This window comes from Onychostoma macrolepis, chromosome 10, assembly GCF_012432095.1.
Source record: "Onychostoma macrolepis isolate SWU-2019 chromosome 10, ASM1243209v1, whole genome shotgun sequence".
Lineage (NCBI taxonomy): Eukaryota > Metazoa > Chordata > Actinopteri > Cypriniformes > Cyprinidae > Onychostoma > Onychostoma macrolepis.
The window spans coordinates 20214932-20224427 of record NC_081164.1 but is presented as its reverse complement, the minus strand read 5'-3'; the positions used below and the strand labels follow the sequence as shown (position 1 = coordinate 20224427).

The 9496-nt window shown below is 35.8% G+C and overlaps 1 protein-coding gene across 14 annotated transcripts in view; it reads right to left on the bottom strand.

Annotated features, from left to right (window-relative positions):
- Positions 1-9496, bottom strand: part of LOC131548060 (CXADR-like membrane protein) — a 95789-nt gene that overhangs the window by 27290 nt on the left and 59003 nt on the right. The window lies entirely within an intron of this gene.

The window sequence follows — 9496 nt, the reverse complement described above, 5'->3', positions numbered from 1 at the left end:
TCTCTTCTGCTCACCAATTTTTTATTTGATCAAAAAAATACAGTACAAATAGCATAAGTGTGAAATAATATTACAATTTAAAATAACTGTTTTCTTTTGTAATATAATTTAAAAATTAATTTATTCCTCTGATGCAAAGCTGAATTTTCAGCATTATTACCCCAGTCTACATTGCCACATGATCCTTCAGAAATCATTCTAATATGCTGATTTGCTGTTCAAGAAATATCCTTGCTGAATAAAAGTATTAAAAAAATTAAATAATATACACATGAATGAAAATGGCTGAAAGACTCACAAACCTACAATTATATATAATAATGTAAAGCATCCACACAGCAGGTGATCTGAAGTCCAACAGTCAAAGTTTATTTCCAAAATGTGCTTTTATGGCTGGAAACAGTATAAGTTAAAAGATGAAACTTCTCACAGAAGGTTTTAAAACATGCAAGCTGATAAAACTGACAACGCAGCACACTAAAAATGCGCCAAAACCAGCAAAAAAAAAAAAAAAATTCCAGTCAAATCCAGTAAACTACTTGGTTGTCATGAAACCACCCAGACCCATTCTTACCAGCTACAAGTTCTTCTTTAGGTACCTAGAAGAAGTCTAGGGAATAGAGTGAAACTGAGGTCAATGAGTGCTTGTCCATCAGAGAGCGTCTCCCAATGCTGGTCATCCTGAAGGAAGCTGCCATGTCTCCTTATGGCTTACTGTTCATTATAGAGTTCCTCCTTCAGTCGGACACACACAGCTAACAGCAGATAAGACACATGTAGACACACACTTCCGTGAACACACACACTACTGTATGTGCTGTCCTGCTCTTCTTTAATGAGGAGATGTTGTAGAAATCTGCAGCACTGCAGAGCAGATCCCTCCGGATCAAGCACAAAACTAGTGAGAAACGCTGCAATATTGACGCCACCATATGCAATATTTCACATATCTGGACTAAAAAGAATTTGGGCATACAGAATCACCCCCTCAGCAGATCGAACAAACCCTTCAGGATTTCCTGTACTGATGATGAAAGCAAAGGAATGAATGAAAAAGAAAGATTGATTACAAGATAACTCTGATAGGTGGACTCGGCTGTCTCTCTCTCCACCTGGTCTGGATCAGCCACAGGATCAAAGCCCAGAGGGAAACCTGATTTCTGATGTGTCTGACAACATCACGTCCACCTTGCAACTGCTACAGTCCTTTCAAGCAGACTCTTTTTTTTTATAATTAAGCACCACATTTGTGCAATGTATATGCATATATAAATATCTGTATATGTGTGTGTGTGTGTGTATATATATATATATATATATATATATATATATATATATATATATATATATATATATATATAAATATCTATATATATATATATATATATATATATATATATATATATATATATATATATATATATATATATATATATACACACACACAGTGGTGTGAAAATTTTTTGCCCCCCTTCCTGTTTTTCTCATTTTTTGCATATGTCACACTTGAATGATTCAGATCATCAAACTAATTTTTATATTACACAAAGATAACCCAAGTAAATATAAAATGCAGTTTTGAAATAATGATTTCATTTATTAAGGGAAAAAAGCTGTCCAAACCTGCCTGGCACTACGTGAAAAAGTAATTGCCCCCTAAATCTAATAACTGGTTGTGCCACCCTTGGCAGCAACAACTGCAACCAAGTATTTACGATAACTGGCAATGAGTCTTTCACTTCGCTGTGGAGGAATTTTGGCCCACTCTTCTTTGCAGGATTGTTTTATTTCAGCCACACTGGAGGGTTTTCGAGCATGAATGGACTGTTAAGGTCATGCCACAGCATCTCAATTGGATTTAAGCCTGGACTTTGACTTGGCCACTCCAAAACCTTAATTTTGTTTTTCTTGAGCCATTCAGAGGTGGACTTGCTGGTGTGTTTGGGATCATTGTCCTGCTGTATAACCCAAGTGCGCTTGAGTTTGAGGTCACAAACTGATGGCTGGACATTCTCCTTCAGGATTGTCTGATAGAATGCAGAATTCATGGTTCCATCAATTATGGCATCCAGGTCCTGAAGCTCCAAAGCAGCCCCAGACCATCACACTACCACCACCATGTTTGACTGTTGGTATGATGTTCTTTTATGAAATGCTGTGTTGGTTTTATGCCAGATGTAACGGGACACACACCTTCCAAAAAGTTCAACTTTTGTCTCATCAGTCCACAGAATATTTGCCCAAAAGTCTCGGGGCAAAAGTCTTTGGCAAATGTGAGACGAGCCTTTGTTTTCTTTTTGGTCAGCAGTGGCTTTTACCTTGGAACTCTCACATGGATGCTGTTTTTGCCCAGTCTCTTTCTTATTGTTGAATCATGAACACTGGCCTTTAATTGAGGCAAGTGAGGCCTGCAGTTCTTTAGATGTTGTTTTGGGTTCTTTTATGACCTCCTGGATGAGTTGTCGTTGTGCTCTTGGAGTAATTTTGGTAGGCCGGCCTCTCCTGGGAAGGTTCACCACTGTTGCAAGTTTTCTCCATTTGTGGATAATGGCTCTGACTGTGGTTCGCTGGAGCCCCAAAGCCTTAGAAATGGCGTTATAACCCTTTCCAGACTGATACATGTAAATTATTTTGTTTCTTATCCGTTCTTGAATTTCTTTAGATCGTGGCATGATGTGTTGCTCTTTAAGCATGCTTCACTTTGTCAGACAGGATCTATTTAAGTGATTTCTTGATTCAACAGGTCTGGCAGCAGAGCTGGGTAGTAACTGATTACATGTAATCTGGATTACGTAATCAGATTCCAAAAATTAAGTACTTGTAATTAGAATAAGTTACATTTTAAAATACTCGTAATCAGATTACAGTTACTTTTTTAAAGATTACATGATTACATATTATTCACACAATAGCAATAAATTATTAATCTTTTATTGATTCTCTCTAATTCCTAATTTTTATCTTTTAAATGTTCCTTTCTAAAATAGTCTACCGCTTATATACACTCAGAAAGTCCAGTTTTGTGGACATTTACACACAGATCATTCATTAGTCAGGTGCAACACAGCATTTGACCAATGGATTTATAAAAATAATTTCATCAACTACTGATGAACACATTAATTTTTATATGAATTATCACTCAGTAGGTTATGTATTATTATGTATTATTGAAAGGTTTTTGTCTTTCAAACTCATTCAAATGCACAAATTCTCGTTATTTCTTATTTGCAGACATTCTCAAACTTTTTGTCATCTGAACCTCTTTCACCTAATATATTTACTTTAAAGGGGTGGTCAATCAGCAATTCTGTAAAAGACAATATCTCCCTTTGCATTGAACTTTGAGCATCGTAAATTTGCAGATGTTGTTTATGCTCAAACAGCAACATTACACACTAACTAAAGTTAAAAAAGTGAAATCATAATCAATGACCCTTTTAAGTACCCCTGAGATTTCAAAATAAATATTTTAATAATTAAGTATAACATTTGCATGTTCACAGTTCTCTGACATTGGTTAATGGTCATATGGCGCAGGTAAACATAAAATATTTAATTGCATGTTTGCCTTTCATTAAAGTTCCTTTACGAACCCCAGTTTGGGAAACCTTGATTTTATATAGGCTAATGTTTAATGCACTTCATGTTGTTGATTACAGTGAAAGGAATATTTTTTCTCACTCTGTATTTTTACATCATTATGGTATAAAATATGTAATGTACCGGATTACGTTAGTGACTACAATTTTTGTCATGTAATTTAGAATCAGTAACGTATTACAATTTGTAAGTAATCTACTCAGCTCTGTCTGGCAGTAATCAGGCCTGGGTTTGGCTAGTGAAATTTAACTCAGCTTTCTAATATAATGTGTTTAATCACAGTTCTTTCATGATTTAACAGGAGGGGGCAATTAATTTTTCACGTATAGGGCCAGGTAGGTTTGGACAGCTTTTTTCCCTTAATAAATGAAATCATCATTCAAAAACTGCATTTTGTATTTAACCCTCTACCGCATGGTGTTGCCATATGGCAACATACACTTTGTGTTAATTTCCTTGCCACTGTGTCTTGAAGAGAACATTCTCGTTTTTTTTTGTTGGAAAGAGAAGACCTTTGTTTAGCCAATGATGTGCTTTGGTTAAGTCACGTGACATGCAGTTTTTTTCTGTGAAGCGATTTCGGATAGACTGCCATCTCTTGTCAGTAGTTGCTGAAAGCAAACTAAAACGTCAGTAAAAAACAAGGACCAGCCCGTGTCACATGCACAAAAAAATCATAAAGATCACCTCAGATAAGTTATAATGACATATTCACTACTCAAAAAAGTTTTTATGAAATTAGTTTTTGGTAAATCAATCAAATGTATATGTTGCCAAGCGGCAATAGTGAAATGATATTATTGCAATAGTTTAGCTAGCTAGCAAGGTCAGCTGCAATCTGTTAAGCTGTAACAATAACATAATTAATGCTAGTGATGTTAGTGCTCAGCCTCAAGTTCATAGTCTTCCTCTCAGAAGATTGTGTAATGTTGAATTTTCATGAACTGCAGTGTTTTTGGTTTTATGTCAGTGTTTTATGATACATGATATACAGTATTAGATTTGTTTTAACTGCATAAATTTGAAATTTAAATAATATTCATGAAAAATGTATTAAAATTCAAAGAATATATAGCATTCAGCTAAAAAGAATGGAATAAATAAAAGCAGAAGTTGTTGGAAAGTATGTATAAGGTTATAAGTACCGTGTTAAAGCTTATTAGAACACCAGTTGAATCACCACAAACATTTCTGAGGAAAAATATTAACTATAAGTAAACTTACACTTATTCTAAGTTAGATCCACTGTTGTATGTTGTTTCCGTATGGCAACAAATCATAAAGTACCTTAAAATAATATTTTTTTCCCCATTTTTTTTTTTTATAGCACTTCAAGTTAAGCCATTCCAAGAAAAGAAAAAGAGTCAAATATTTTTTTTTATAGGTCTATCATAATGCGTGCGGTAGAGGGTTAAAAATTTGCATTATCTTTGTGTGAATCTTTTAAGTGTGACAAATATGCAAAAAACAAACAAACAAAAAAAACAGGAAGGGGCCTATTCATGGCACTGTGTATATATATATATATATATATATATATATATATATATATATATATATATATATATATATATATATATATATAGTAAGGGATAATGCATGGCTAGCTGTGCATTATCCCACTTATACCATGGTCATTTGCCAGCATTGACAAGTTAAAGCTGTAAATGATTTTTGCAGTGCAATATTTGACCAGAAGGGTAAAAATGACGGTTATTTTCGTTTGGTAGATAGTGCTACCATTCTGCCCGCTTCAAATCAGACACAGATGAAATAGTGCGGTAAGATCACATTTATTTGAATAAATTATAGCATTTATTTGACTATTGATCGATCGAGAGAGAGAGAGAGAGAGAGAGAGAGAGAGATGACAGTTGTGTGTGTTACTACCTGTGCATTAAATGATTTTAACGCATACCTGCCAGCCAATCAGAATCCAGTATTCAGACAGACCATGAAATAAATACAATTATGTTCTTTTTTTCTTTGTCAGTGTCTGCTAATCATTGGCTTATTGGTATTCTCTTCTAGCGTTCTTGACAGCAGTAATTCATGTGACCAAATGAGGGAGAAAAGTATAGTAATCATTTACATATCAAGACGTGCGCTGTAGTCAAGTGCACTTTCAGCATTTTAAAAAGCCGATTCAGGTATCTGGATCACAGTGGTGGAGCAATGTTGTATAATACAGCATACAAAGTGTGCATTTTCACATAATTATTTTAGTGAACACAGACAGCGCTTGCAAATAAACAGCACTATCAGAGACCACAATTCATTCTTAGTGAATTCCCCCCTCAGTTTTGAAGCCATTTTATCTCCCATAAATATATTTTAGCCAACATCATAAATCCTTTTGACAGCTTTCTCTCTTTTGGGACATTTTCCTCTACTAGAGACAACAAAATCGCATCTTAATCAATAACTATAGCGCATTTCCCACAGAAATCCTCAAATCAATAGCTAAACATATCTATCAATACCGGACACAAGTAGTCACCCTGAATCAAAGTACAAACAAAAGAGCAGACCAGACTTGCTCCCGTTCCACTGTCTGCTTGATGCAGGGCTAAAGTTTGCCATTGACCTGCTCCGATCGATACTTTAATACACTTTTTATCCTGCCACGTCCATTTTGCTGCAATTTGCAACTTTCATGCCCATTAGGTAGAAAATCTAGCTGACTGTGGGGGAGAGCGGAAGAGGGAAAATGCATCTTTGTCTTCCCGAATCCATTGCTGACTGCTCAACACAAACAGCTCGGCCCGTATCCCTCACGGTCACGTTGAGTTTCCTTTTCATCTAATGCAATTTACTATGCTAGGGGTTAGACAACACGGCTGGGGTTGTTTCACCACGTGTAGAGTGGTATAAAAATATGAATAAATACATACCATGGACAATAGTGTGTAAAAGTTTACTAATTGGAATGTAAGCCCTGAAGTCTAAACAGTTTTGTTATAAATTTGCTGGTACACACCATAAAAAAACTGTGGTTTGGATCATCTGGTTGGACCTCGCAGTTTGTGATGCAAAGAACGACAGATGCTCTTAAAATCGTGCGGTACGCGCAAACCACTTTAGTGACAAAAACAATTTGTCTGGAGCTTTTCACTAGCGTGGCAGCAGGGTTAGCCAAAGCATTCTGGGTTTTCACAAAGAGCAATGTGGAAACAACTCAACTGCTGAACGTTTGACATTCCACGCTAATTAAAAACAGACTTTTAGTGCTCTTATTTGTACACCGCAGCACTCAAAAGCAGCACTTGCATTAAAACCAGCTTTAAGACCAAACCATTAGTGATAATTTATACAAAAGTGTTCAGTCATCATTTTCTCGGCCTCATATGTGGGAAAACAAAAGTAGATATTTAGCTTGTTACTACATAAAGTCATACATGTACAGAATGACACAAGGTTGATTTTTCATTTATGGGTGAATCGTTTTTTAAGACCTTGATCATGATTCATCTGAATCCTGGTGATCTCAGGGTAATAAACCTGCTCTAAAAATGAGCACATCAGCGTAACTCAGTAAATATCCAGCACAGTGTAATATAACATTCTTATCATCTGTATGTATTTATAGCATCTCATTTGGAGTGCTTGGCTCACACAACTTTTAATTACACCAAAATTGCTTACTGTTGTAATAAAACTATTTAAGTAAATTAAAGGTAAGATCAGCTTTTTCTCTTAAAGTCATCTCTAGATAATAATTAGTTCTGAATAGTGTTCTTTCACAATGGCATCATGCATTGCCATGCACAGATATGCTGCTCAACTGGGGTAAATGTGGGGTCACTGCAACACTCTGCTTGCATCTTTGACAAATTGTGATGTAATGTTTCGTAGCATTACCGTAGCAAGGCTTCTTGTAGTGTTGCAACAAATGCCATGGCAAAGATTTTGCCATTTAATAATAATACAATAAAATGTTCTTACATCATTTTGCCTGATGTTCTCCTCCAAATAATGTGCAAGTTAAAAGATAAAATCTAATATATGTATATTAAAACACCTTATTTTGAATGTAAGCATGAGCACAGCTATTTTTATTTTGAATGTGCATGGCTTCCGGTGTCAAACGCTTGCAGTTATTTTGGCTGTACAAACACTGTCCATTATGATATACTTGATATTGCATATGGGTATTTATTGTATTATTTTAAATTCATTATAGGATTCTTAAACACACTGGTTTGCGGAAAACAAATAGTTTTCTGTTTAATGCACTTAATTATTCTTCTAGTTATTTACCTATAGTATCTAGGGAATCAGAAGTCTTGCACATTTACAGAAAATAGAAAAAAATTAAATGTGGCTACATAAAGCTAACATTTTATGGCTTTGTTTCAAAACCTAATGCGCTACTTTGCTGTGTTGAGTGATCTACATAGGTAAAAACTCTTCACCTTATACAAAAAGTGCAAATTTCCAAATATCCAACTCCTAGAAGTTTGGCTTTAGTAAAAATATTTCATTTTAATTATATTGATTTATTTTTAGTGCTGAATGAAATATACTATAAGCACATTTATTCAAAAAAAAAAAAAAAAGTCTTGCGGCGTCTGATATATTGGATGGATTTTTTCAACTGAGCTTGTTGCTATACATTCTGGAATTTCCATCTCCATGAAGGATACATGCTGGAATTTGGCAAGGCATCTTAAAAAACAGCATAATTATGCTGAATATCATTTGGAACAGCCTTTGCGTTGGGTGAGTGCCTATGATGCCCACTCGTTTTAGAGATTTGGAACACAACCAATTTGTAGCCTAAATGTCCTCTGTTATGATTGGCTAACATCTCTGCATATGAAATGAGTGACAATAGCACTGAGCATTGGAGTCTTGTGTTCAACAGAACATCCAAAAGAACGAGGAAATGCTTTTTGTCGTATGATGTCCTCTTTAAAAAAACAATAAAACAGCATTAGATTTGGATTCAGCCCAAAACCAAGCCATTTTTAAACTCTGTCACCAGCGGGATCATGACCTCCTTTGTCCCTCAGGTAAGCGGCTCATGGCCATGATCTGCACCATTCTCCACATTCGAGGAGTCCAAAAGCATGCTGGGAGCTTGAAAGCAGATGAATGAAGCTCTCATGTTAAGCCCTCGCTGGGCTAGTGTTTCAGCCGCTGCAGCTAGATTAAAACAATGTGTGGGGAAAGTGGGCTAGAGCCTCTTGTTCCTGCGGGGCACTAGACAAAAAACCAACCTTTTACCTTCTCCACCCAGCAGTTATGATTGAGATGTGAAATGCTTTGCCAATTTGTCCAATCTCTTTTCCAGTAAATGTGAGTTCCAGCAAACAGGGCACACGTGAAAAGACTCTGTAATACAACACATTTAAGTAGTGCAGGGAATTAATCGGTCATGCCATTACAGCTGTGATTGGTATCCATCCATCTTCACCCTCACCATGATGAAAACAAATGCGATTCATCATCAAATCCACAGCCGCAAGACAACAGTTGAGTGCTCCAAACATCACAAGCCATCAAATGAAATCAGTCCGGAGCCTCTATCCGCTCCGAGATGCTGCTCTCAAACATAACAGAGGATAAAAAATTATTTCAGCTTGGACATGCTGAGCACTTTTGTTGTTCACTATAAGAAAAACAACAAAGAACAGTGTACAGATAAAAAGCATAGTGACCAAACTGTCTGAACTATCCTGAACTGACACATTTGTCTAGAAGATATATTTGTCTCCAGAGGAAAAACAGGACCACTTGTTGGATGGTTTATTAAAGGAATGTTCTAGATTCAAAACAAGTCAACTTCGATCAACAGCAGGCCAACAGTGCTATTGAAAACCACCGAAAACTATTTTGAATCAGGCAAAAATAGCTAGTGTTTACAGTATTGCACTTACAATGGAATCTG